This window comes from Rattus norvegicus, chromosome 14, assembly GCF_021556685.1.
Source record: "Rattus norvegicus strain SHRSP/BbbUtx chromosome 14, alternate assembly SHRSP_T2T, whole genome shotgun sequence".
NCBI lineage: Eukaryota > Metazoa > Chordata > Mammalia > Rodentia > Muridae > Rattus > Rattus norvegicus.
The window spans coordinates 30999848-31011116 of record NC_141547.1 but is presented as its reverse complement, the minus strand read 5'-3'; the positions used below and the strand labels follow the sequence as shown (position 1 = coordinate 31011116).

The 11269-nt window shown below is 44.1% G+C and overlaps 1 long non-coding RNA gene across 7 annotated transcripts in view; it reads left to right on the top strand.

Annotated features, from left to right (window-relative positions):
- The first annotated feature begins 361 nt into the window (after positions 1 to 361).
- LOC102551339 (uncharacterized) overlaps positions 362 to 11269 on the top strand; it is a 254334-nt gene continuing 243426 nt past the window's right edge. The window contains exons 1-2 of one of the 7 annotated variants that reach the window (XR_015637352.1): positions 362 to 491; positions 629 to 792. This is a non-coding gene — a long non-coding RNA (uncharacterized LOC102551339). The remainder of the gene's footprint in view (positions 492 to 628; positions 793 to 11269) is intronic. The other 6 variants (XR_015637351.1, XR_015637347.1, XR_015637346.1 and 3 more) reach the window with 6 other exon arrangements.

Genomic DNA, 11269 nt, shown 5'->3' with positions numbered 1-11269 from the left:
ACCCAGCAGCTCCAGCATGGGGCTTTTATAGGGTTTGGGGAAGCAGAAGCGGGCGTACAGAAGCAGATGCATAGTTATGGGGATTGGTGGATTTAAACGAGGCATATAGACATGTTCACATATGATTGGTTATTTCACATGATGAGGTAATAAGGTATAGCTACACACATTGGCAGGTTTGCATCATATTCGAATGAGGTTGTAACATGGTAAAAGAGTACGTGCGGGCTGGGACGTCCTGAATGTCAGGGGCTGGGGGCTTATCCCTTCCTGCCAGATCCGGTACTCCTAGTCTGTTCTGTATTCCTTTCCTTTTATGGTCTGTTAGTTTTAACGGTGACTCGGCCCTAGGTATCTGGGCGTGCCTGGGCTCGGTCAAGCCTGTTGCAGCTCTGAGTTAAGACTCATGGGGTGGGTCTTTCAAGCTCATTCTCTTCAGGGATCTTCAGCACACCAATTCTGTAGTCACAATCAACTACAATCGTGAGTAGGTCAGGACAATGGGATAGTTCAAAAATGTGGGGAGATGTTGTCTTGGTGCAGCTTGTTGTGGCTCTCTGGGAAGCTAACTCAGGCACTGCCTGTGGTGATCTCCCCGCTCTTCTCACTGGGGATTTCCTCCTTGCAGGCTGACTTGAGATGGCCACATCTTCAAGAGTGATGTTGTTGGTCCTGAAGAAGAGTCCGGTACTCTGATGCCTCTGGGGCTGAGAGCTCAGGGTGTGGGCACTACCGAGTTCCTCAGCAGCATCTGCTGTCTCTTCTGCTCATGGAACAGCTATTTTCTTACTTGTGGGTATTTTCCATACTCTAGTTGTTCAGAACAGCTCCACCACTGGGAATTGTCACCCCTACATGATAACACCAGGCTTGTGATTTGCTAGAATCACTGGACCTACCTGGTATAATCAAGTCGGTCTGATTTGAGGGTCTCTGTTTCTAATCAGGATGTTGTAGAATACAGAGTCTGAGGACTTCATGTAATAGCCTCTATTTTTGCAGATCCGAGCCTATTTTGTGGTTCTTAAAGACGGACCACCTCAAAGATGGACCCTTGAAAGGCTGTGGGTATTTCGAATTTTCCTTTGGTTCCTAGGGGTTGTGGAAAGTGCAAGGATTTCTCTGAGCAACCTTTGTGTTTCCAGTTTGTTTTCAGTGAGAATTGCTCTGACTCCAGGTTTGCAGGGGTGTGTATACAAGTGGTATGTGGGTGTATGTGGTATGTGTGTGTGATGTGTATGCATGTGTACACGTGTGGGTATTTGCTCATGTGTATGTATATAATGTATATATATATATATGTGTGTGTGTGTATGTGTACATGTGGTGTGTGTATGTGCACATCTGAGTGAGGTATGTATGTGTGAGTGAGGGGTGTGTATGTATGTGTGTGTTTGACTTAGAAAGCGGGCAATTGCTGGTGATCAGGATTTTCCTTATCTCCTTTTCAGGAAGATACCTTAGACTTCTTTATACCAAGGTCAAGTTGAGCCCAGCACTTCTCCCAGAGATTCCTTTGCTTAGTTTAGCAAAGATAAATGTAACATGGGGGGGGGGGCAATAAAGGAGCAAAGGAAGAGAACCACGTCAGTCTCCAGACACCGGTACGTACAGAGACGCTCAGTGTGGATGGGGGGTGCTTTCATAGCACTTTGATCATCAGAAGGCAGACACCCAGTAGTTTCTGCAAGCATTGCTGGTTCTGAGGCTGCATGTCTGGGTAGCAGTCTGCTTATTTCTTTTGACTGGTCAGTCATTCCATTCTCTGTATTACTACTCTGCGTGGGGGGCCATCTTCCCGGATTCCTCAATGGAATGGAGGCTGCCAGGTGCTCTGACCAAGGCTCTCTTGTTTTATCTGTCCCTCCCTGCACTTTTCAGTACCCCTTGGCTTCCTTATTCCTTGGCCTGGGGAGTGGCTGGGACTGCTTCCTTCCTCGTTCCTAGAGCTCAGACAGTGGAAGCTTCCTCACTCACTTCTGCTTCCTGACTTGGCTGGCAGCCTGCTGTTCTAGAGTCTGACCTTTGCATCCCCTGTTGGATCCTCACTGGGGCCCTTCAGGGTTTAAAGCATCTCCGGTGCTCATTTGTAGCCTGGGACTATTGAAAGTGCTTTGCCATCAATCATTCCACTTTCCCAGTGGCTCTCTGGGCATGCACCCACCTGGAGAAATGGGTGAATGAGAGGAAATACTTGGACTATCTAGTGGCAGCAATTAACAAAGAGGAGGAACATTCTCTTTCTGTATTTTGTTGTCATATTTTTATCAGACACAAAATATGAACTTCGAATTTGGCTGCTCTTTGTGGGAAATAGTTTTTCATTCACTCGGGATGGCCTCACACTGGTAGCAATCTCGTGAAGGCAGAGGGCAGCCATGTTGGTTTGGATTGCAGGTCCTAGGGAGAAAAAACCCTGATTCTATGAGAAAAATGGGATATACGGAGAGCAGGGTAGGGGCCAAGAGACCATGTCTGCAAAATGGACTTGAACAGAGTCAATCAGGCAGCATAGGAAACTGGCCCTGCCACTGATGTGGTCAAACTGCTGCTGTTAACCACACTGTATCGCCTTCTGTCTTTGTTTCCCCTGCTGGAAATTCAGCTGAGTGACAGCGCTGTCAACTGACTCCGATCAGGTGCCCATGCAACCCACCAGGACCTGAGGAAGAAGAGAAGTGAGAATTGGTGGCTTTTCTGTGGGGATCTGTGGGAAGAGTGAGGTTATGCTCAAAGAGGCATGGATTCCTAAAATCAGGTTGGATACTAGATTGCCATAAAAAATCAAATGAAATCAAACCAAACCAAACCAAATCAAACCAAACAAAACCAAACGAAACCATACCAACCATCAATAGCAAATAATGCTGGCTACTCCAAAGCATCCTTATTTCTTATTTTTTTTAAGTCCCAATTAGTATTCTTAACACTCTTCTCCATCCATACTTTTGGTTCCCTCTCAGCTATGTGCTTTTTAACCTTGCGATTGCCTTAATATTGTTAGCGTCTTCTACAGAGACTGTAGAGTTCCCACTAAAGTGTGTGGTCAGAATTACATTCAGAAGATTGATGTCCTCTTCAGGCTACAGCCCATCTGATTACTGGATCTCCTCTGGGCAATGAAGCTGCCTCCTTTTTCTCCTCTCTCGACCGTCAAGCTTGCACCACAGTAATAATATTTAATAAGAGCAGCGGTAAAACCGTGGCATCGCTTCTCTGATGGTCAGAGTGGAATGCAACTCCAAATAAAACCCAGCCATTGCCACCCGGACAACGCAGCTGTTTTACTTTTTCACCTTGAGGAAGGGTGAGGTGGTTCAAATGTTGATTGATGCTTGTCTCTCAGAGCTTCCTGGAATAATTCATTAGGTGTTTGGGTGGAAGTGTGAGATGCACTTGATCATGTATTAAACATTCGTGAGCTATTTGCTGCTCTACACTCTGACTGGATCACGAAAAACAGCCTGGCAGGCCCAAGCTTAAGGAAATACAGTTTTTGTGGTTTCACAATTTTACCTAAATCAAGAAACTCTCCCCCAACTCCTCCAACTCCTGAAGGCATGAGGGCTCTTTGTCACATACGTGTGTCTTTTTCTCATGCCATTCCTGAATAAGTGATTGAACACAGAGACCTCATTCAAAAGAAATGTCTACACAGGGAAATCTGCATGTGGGAGCCGGAGCCATGGCTCTGGGTAAAGCACTTACCGTGTAGGAGTGGGGACTTGAATTTGAACTCTCAGGACCCAGGGAAAGACTGACACGGTAGTATATGCCTGTAACCCCAGACTCCTATGGTGAGGTGGGAGGTAGACATAGGAGAAGCCTTAGAAGCTTGCAGACCTGCTAGGCTGGCCTCTGAATCCATGAACTATAAAAAGACCCCATCTCAAATTAGAAGGCAAATACCAATATCCAAGGTCATCTTCTAACATGCACACACATACACCCACACCATGCCCAGGAATGCCCACACATCTACATCATATGCACTACACACCCACACTATGCACACAAGCGCCCACACATACACATACATGTGCACTAAATCTGGGCATAAAAAGTAAAATAAAATATAAGTAACATATGGACACATTATTTATATTAGCAATACTGTATTAGTTACTTTTCTGTTGTTATAACAGAATCCCACAATTAGAAGCAACTCTAGGAAGGAGGTGTTAATTTAGCTTGTGGTTCCTCAAAGATGTAGCCAAAGACGACTTTAAATATGGGATTCTCCTGTCTCCACCACCCGAGTGCTAGGATTACAGGCGTGAGCCAGTCCACTCAGTTTTTGGAGTTCGGATTTGCTTTCACACAAGGATTCACCTTAGGATTTAAGCTGTAAAATCACTCATTGGGTGAGAACATCGCTGTCTTAGTTTCCTTTTCTGTCGCCTCCGTGAAGACCAGGAGCAACTGTAACTTGAGGGGAGGGTTCATTTGGTTTATGCATCCTTATTACAGCTACTCATGGAGGGAAGTCAAGGCAGGAAACCGGAAGCGGGGACCATGAGAGATCTATGCTTACAGGCTGCAGGAATGAAAAGGAAAGTGGCCATGAGCTGTTGTCTCCGGCATGCTAAGAGTCTTACTGAAGTTGCGGAAGTTCACCATTACTCTAAATGAGTCCTGGGCCTGATGGTTAATGGGTACAAGGGAATACAGATGTGAAAGTAATAGTCCTGATACAGACTATTCCAAACGCTTATGCTGCAGTCTAATGACCAGTGTGATGATCCTGAGGTGCAGCTGTTGGCAGTGATCAGGAAGTGAGGATGAAACATGTAGCAATAGGATCAGTGCTTCTAGGATGGAGGACCTTCCCTCCTCCCTGCCCCTTTCCACAACATTTAGACACATAGAAAATCTTCTGTAAGGGGAAAGGGTGCTTTCTAGACACAGAGTCTCAACCTTGGTCTTGGGCCTCAGTAATCAGTACTATGAACAACACACTGCTGTTACGTCCCCTGCTTATTCTAGAGTGTTCTCTTATTGTAGCTCGAACTAAGACAGGTCCTGTCTGGGAAAGTCACATGATATCCACCTTTGAATCCTGTAAATGTCTCTTAGCCACATAGAGATGCATATGGGGTTTTCTGCACAGCGTTAGGCGATGACTTCGAATACTAAGTGTCTAGTCTTGTCCACACTTCACAGGCTAAGGGCACAGTCCTTCGTGACTCTGTCCTCACTTTAGACATCAGCTACAAGCGTGGGGCCTCTCGGGCTGTGTGCTCGTCTGTGCTCAATTTGGAAGCCTCTCCTATTATCCCAAGTTCAATAATTCACTAAAATGGCCCACAGAACTCAATAAAATGCTATACTTGGGAATACAGTTTTATGATACCGAAAAGGAGATAAATCAGAATCAGCTAAAAGAAAGGATGCAGAGTTGAGGTTAGCCATTATTGAAACAAAATCTTCTGGTGGTGTCCTGTCTCTATGGGGTCAGGATCCATCCCTCCCCGGACATGTGACTGTGTAGCAATCAGCACAGAGTAGCTCAAAGTAGTTTCTGTGTCCAGAGTGTTACTGGGCTCCATTATTCACACATGAGTAATTAAATTCTCAGCCAGAGACGCTAAATCGGATCTTTTTAATCAAAGGGTCTTTCTTGTACAACTGACTCCCACCCTTACTCCTTTCATTAGCTAAGCTATTTAGGGGACACGATGAGTCACCTCTTTTGTGTAATTCTTTGAGGACTTCCCGAGTCTCCTCCTTGGGAATTCTAAGAATTTAGTCTTCTTTTTAAGGACCAAGGGCGGCTACATTCCTTCTTATGTAACTCATTGCTATTGTCTGTTGAGTAGCCATTGAAAAGGCATAACTTAGCAAGGGTGCTAACTCTTGTCTCTCCCTCACAGTGGTTTCAAGACTGAGGTTATTAATTTCTGTAGGAAAGCCTCCACTACCATGTGTTGTAGTTTAGGTAAGGTTAGTGAACTTGTAGTTTAGGTTGCGTTTAGGTAACTTGGGTTTATCTGGTTCTATCACTTTCTAGCTTTCTGGTCCCAGGCACGTTACCTAATAATCTGACTCTCAGTTTCTTCCCCAGCAAAATGACCAGTTATCAAGGTAATGTCTGTCACGTGTTAATCATCAGGAAACCCAGGGCCCGCCACTTATGCTTTCGTATTAGAGTATTTATATGAATATTGAAAGTAAAGGCAGCATGTCTTAAAAATCTCCAGGCCTGACATTTTCGATTTTTTAAGTTTTTAGAAGTTGGTGTCTTTGTCAAAAAGAATGCTTTCACAAACTCCATATCTAGAAAGCAGAGAAAAATCTATACATGACTGACCTCCTCCAGTTGAGGAGGGTCAGGCACACCGAGCCGTTCTTTCATCTTCAAGGCATTAAAACATACTTGAGGAAGTCGGTTTGAAAACAGGTCTAGGCCATGGCCGATCTCCCTCACCTGACCTCCCCGGGCAGCTCCTGTGGCAGAGTTAACAGAGCTCTTCACAGTGTCACAGTCTCACCAGAGTTTTATTATTTCAGTTTCTCCATGAGCAAAACAGGAGAGATAATGCCAGCTTTGTTGTGACAGTATGTCAGATAATGTCTATAAACTATTTTGAGCCTTTAGACAACGGCTTTAGGGACAAAGGTTTTTTCTGGTGTTTTCAATTTCTAGCTCGCTTCTAAACACACTACTCTATGTGAAGGGGATCTGATTTTCATTTTTCTGTAATCTTAGGATAACATGGAAGTCAATAAAACTTTATCAGTTAAAGAAAAAAATGTTTTTTGTTAATTGGTTAGAACGACATTTAAATCAGAGTTATCCAGGAAGCTAGGTCAGAGGGAGGAAGAGACAGGGCCTGTGGCCACATCTGCAGAAAAAGGGATGTGGAGCTGGTTCCTAAGTCGGTCCCTTTGTAGTTCTTATAATGAGAGGCTCTTGGGAAGGCTCAAGAAAGACTTTTTCTGTGGGTTCCTTCTTCTCAATACCATGAGTTAAGAGATCAGGCTTGTCGTAGCCATTCGGTATCACAGAGCACAGAGGCTGTGGTCCTTAAGGCTGTGGTTTTAGCCTTGAGTTTGGTCTCTTCCTATCACATCCTTAGGGGAAATTCTGTAAATCATCTCTGGCATTTGAAGAATAGAAATAATAGCACACATGACAAGGGGAGGCTCCGAAGATTACACCAGATGAGACGCACTCCATGCTTCATGCAGTGTCTGATATACAGCACATGACCCCTAGTAGTTACTTGGAACGCCACCAGGGTTTATTGCTGTTAACTGTTAAGTTGGTCATTGCGGCTTCTGTTTCTCTACCTATATTCATCTATAATCCCGCTCTGAAGCTGTAAATTCTAAAGTGAGCAAGAGTTAGAGCCTTGGAGAGGCTGCATTTTTATAGCTAGAAGACTTGACTCGGAGAGATTTTGATTTGCTCAAAGATATTCTGGGAGCTCTTGTTATCTAAGATTTCATTACCTGGGTCCTTGTAGTTACACGTTTCTGCAAAGCATTTTTTTTAATTTCATTTATGTGTGTATTCGCCTGTATGAGTTTATGTACACCACGTGCAGGACAGTAAAGCTTAATTTTCCCATTGTAAATAGGCTGGCCTTATAGATTCCCTTCAAGAGGGAGAGAAGGGCAGATGTGCTGTGTGACTTGACTTGACTTGGTCCATAAAAGGCGATTTGCCTCTGTCTCCTTTCTGAGGTACTGTGAGTGGTCACGTGAACTGATGTAGTTGGACCGCAAAGGACTGATGAAGAAGCCCAGGGGAGATTTGGGTATTTGAGCCCGAGAGCTACGGAATTCCACAAAGTGTCAGATATATAAGTGGGTAAGTTGGCCAATCACCCCAGTTCTCAGGCTGACGCCTCTGTCTGGTGATGGAGGTGGGAGTCATGTGTCTGCTCAGATTGCTCACGTGAGAGCAAGATAGGTAATGTACTTTATTTTTTTTTTTCCTTTTTGAGGTTAGGTCTCCCTATGTAGTAGTTTTGACTGGCCTGGAACTTGCTATGTAGAACAGATTAGCTTCAAATTCACAGAGGTTCACATGCCTCTGCCTCTCAGGTGCTGGGATTAAAGGTATGATCCGCCATGCTTAGTTGAAAATAATTCTATATTATCATTCTGGTAAAATTAAATGTGAAGCGAAAGATGTTCAACTGGGTTGTCATTCGATTTCTTTTAGAGAACATAAAGAGACCACACTTCAGGCCAACATTTAGACTTGGTGTTTGAAAATGTTCAGAGCCTCCACTCTGCTAACGTGTATTAGCACATATTCTCTTAATTCACGTATGAATACTTTCTGAATGAAGTCTTAATCCAACTCTTCTGACCACTGTGATTTGCACCCTTGAGTTTGTTTTCTAGGAGAGTGGAGGCAGGCAAAGCAACCTTTTCCCATTTACATGTTGTCTTGGGACATCCTATGGTGGCAGGGTGTAGGTAAATGAGGCTCTCTGTTCATTGCGATTCCTGTACAGTGGCTGGTTCCAGTGAGCTCTGAAGCAAGCATAAGAGACTCTCTAATAAGCCCAGAGCATAAACAGTGTCGCTAGGAGGAAAGACACAAGAGTCAATGTTGTAGGGAGCTGTTGGTGCTTTTATATCAGAAGGTGCTGCAAACCAAAGGAGCCCTCCTGAAAGTTTCGTTCCCGAAACAAAGGTTTCCGAAGTGAATACCTTCCAGTTGGAAGAGGATACGAAGGCTTGTCTGACATCACGCTAACAGCAATGCCCTTGGTTTATTAGAACAAGCTTTTACTTTGAACATCAAGATGCATGAGTAGATTCGAGAGAGGGCACCATACAGAGACTTTGGGGTCAAACATTTAAGCTTGGGAACTAAGCTGCTTTGAGGTTTTGTTTAACAACCGAGGTCCCTTAGGACGAACCTGGCGTTTTCATATTGATTGATTCTCTACTAATGCAGTTAGGGAGCAGAGAGGATTTTTTTTTTTTTTTCAGAATGTGAAATTTAGCAGAGGGAGGATGTATTAGACTGGCTGTTTTTCCTTGCTCCTAGGCATGGTTTGTTCCTTGAAGGTCAGAGCCAAGGGGACTCTTTATCTTCCAACATGTTCATTTAGGACAGGCAAACACTACAATCTGCCGTCTTCAGCTTCAGGGAATCTCAGACTTCAATAAAGAGGATGGTATTTTATTATCTCCCCGGGTTGTTTTTGAAACTTAGGGAAAAAAAATTTACGCAAACACTTCTCTTAACTGGACGACCATAACTGCGCAGAACAAACCACTTGAGTCTAGTTTCACTCAGAAAAGCAATTTTCGTCGTTCAGGACACTTGTACTAAGGGTTCTTCTGCAAGTAGATTTTGGATCTCTTAGAAACCTCTTCTATAACTAGCTACTACTACTGGGGTAAGTATCAGCACTCTCGTTTTATTGAGGGCACTGAGACAGGAGGTGTAACTCAAAGAAAATGCTCACTGTAGACAAATGAAAGCTCTTGAATGTTTTTCTTCGGGCTTTTTCTGGCCAATGCAACCTCATTTACCCACTATGGGCTTTATCCTCATTCAAGCCAATTTACAATTAAAATACTTTAGAAGCCAGCAGAAGACGGTCTGAGGGATATGGCAGAGTGTGGTATCAAGATCTCAATCTGGCTTGACTCTTTGAGGTGACAGGACTATGCTTGAACCATTAGACCCACTGAACCTTAATTTCTATATCTGTAACTCAGGGTAACTAGTGGCCAGCTTACATCTGAGAGCAGAGGCTGATGTGAGGTCACTGGTGTGGTGACTGTGGACAGTAGCTGACGTACAGTGGATTATCTACCAGTGACATGTGATAGGCTATGGTTTTCTCTACATCTTGTCCTTTCCATCAGCATGACAGGAGTCCATTGAGACTGAGATGTGGGAGGCTGGTACATTAGGGTGAAAGAGTTAATAAGGCATATGGCTATCCAACCCATATGCTTTAGACGGGTGTCTATAGAGAGTTAGAAGAGAGTGCCAGAAAAAACAGAAAACTGAAAAAACAAAAACAAAAGCAAAAAAAAAAAATCCCATTCCCCAAAAACCATGTCTAGAGCACTTTACTTAGGTGCACAGAAATTTAGGTTCCATCCCCAGTACTGCCCCTAAAACAAAACAATATGAAATGAAACCAAAACAGAACAAAGGCAGCTAAGATGATTAGCACGGCAGCCAGTGCCATGGACCTGGAGGAGCCATCAGGGGATGAGGGGATAAGGTGTGACATTCCCACCACCAGTCAGAGTCTATCTGTTAGCCTAACACAGAGGGGAACATTGCTGTCACTTGTTTAAAGTGGGCGTCTTTCTCAGATCTGTAGCATTTTGGTAGTCGTAGTGTGAGTTTAATTGTCATCTCAGGTTCTTGGCAAAACCCTAAGCCCTTGGGGATGGCTGAGTGACTGCATTGAGTTCTTCTCTATTATACCGGAGGCTGTGGTACAAAAGTAACACTTGAGGGATGGGGTCCAACACGTTTGGGACACTTTTGGTCTTGAACCATTGGAGAAGATGGTCTCAGAAGTGTGGCTTTTCCTCCTCAGTTGGGTGAAAGACCTTTCCTTTTGGGAAAGACTCCGTGCTGGAGCACATTATCAACCTGTGGGCCACTCAGCCTTCCTGGAACTTAGAATGTCAACAAAGAGCTGGTGAATTTTTTTGCAGCCATCTTGTCTGATTCTTGCCACTGAGGTGCTTTGGCAGGGAGAGACTTGTACAGGGCTGCCCAACAGCTCAGTGACTACAGATAAGCATGCGATGTTTTCTAGAGATCTGTTTTCAAAAGGCCAGTGTTCACTCAGCTTCACCATCCCTTGTGAGAATATCGCCTCATAATAGAAGAAACTCCAGTGTACAGAAAAACACAAAACAACGGGCTGTTCTCTGAAGACTGAAGTAGACTCAGAAGTTCTTCTGATCATGTGACAGCACAGTCATGCCAAGGATAAACCTCCACTTCAAAAGGGGTTCCTGAGGAAGGGGTGTTGGGAGTGGTGAAAGAATGACTCAAAGTCAATTATAGGTTCAAGCTGACAACTCTGTGTTCTTCGCAAACTGGCACTCAGGATAGCTGTGTAGATAGCTCAGCACTTGCAGACCAAAGCCCGGTCTTACATTTCAATTCAATTATTACCCCAGGTTCCCTTTTGATTATCCCATGAATTAGCATTTTATGACCTTAGCCCTTTGATTCTTAGAGAGAGACAGCAAGTACATATTTTTAATATAGCAAATGAACTCAGAGATCTGCCTGCTCTTGTAAATACAAACAATATGT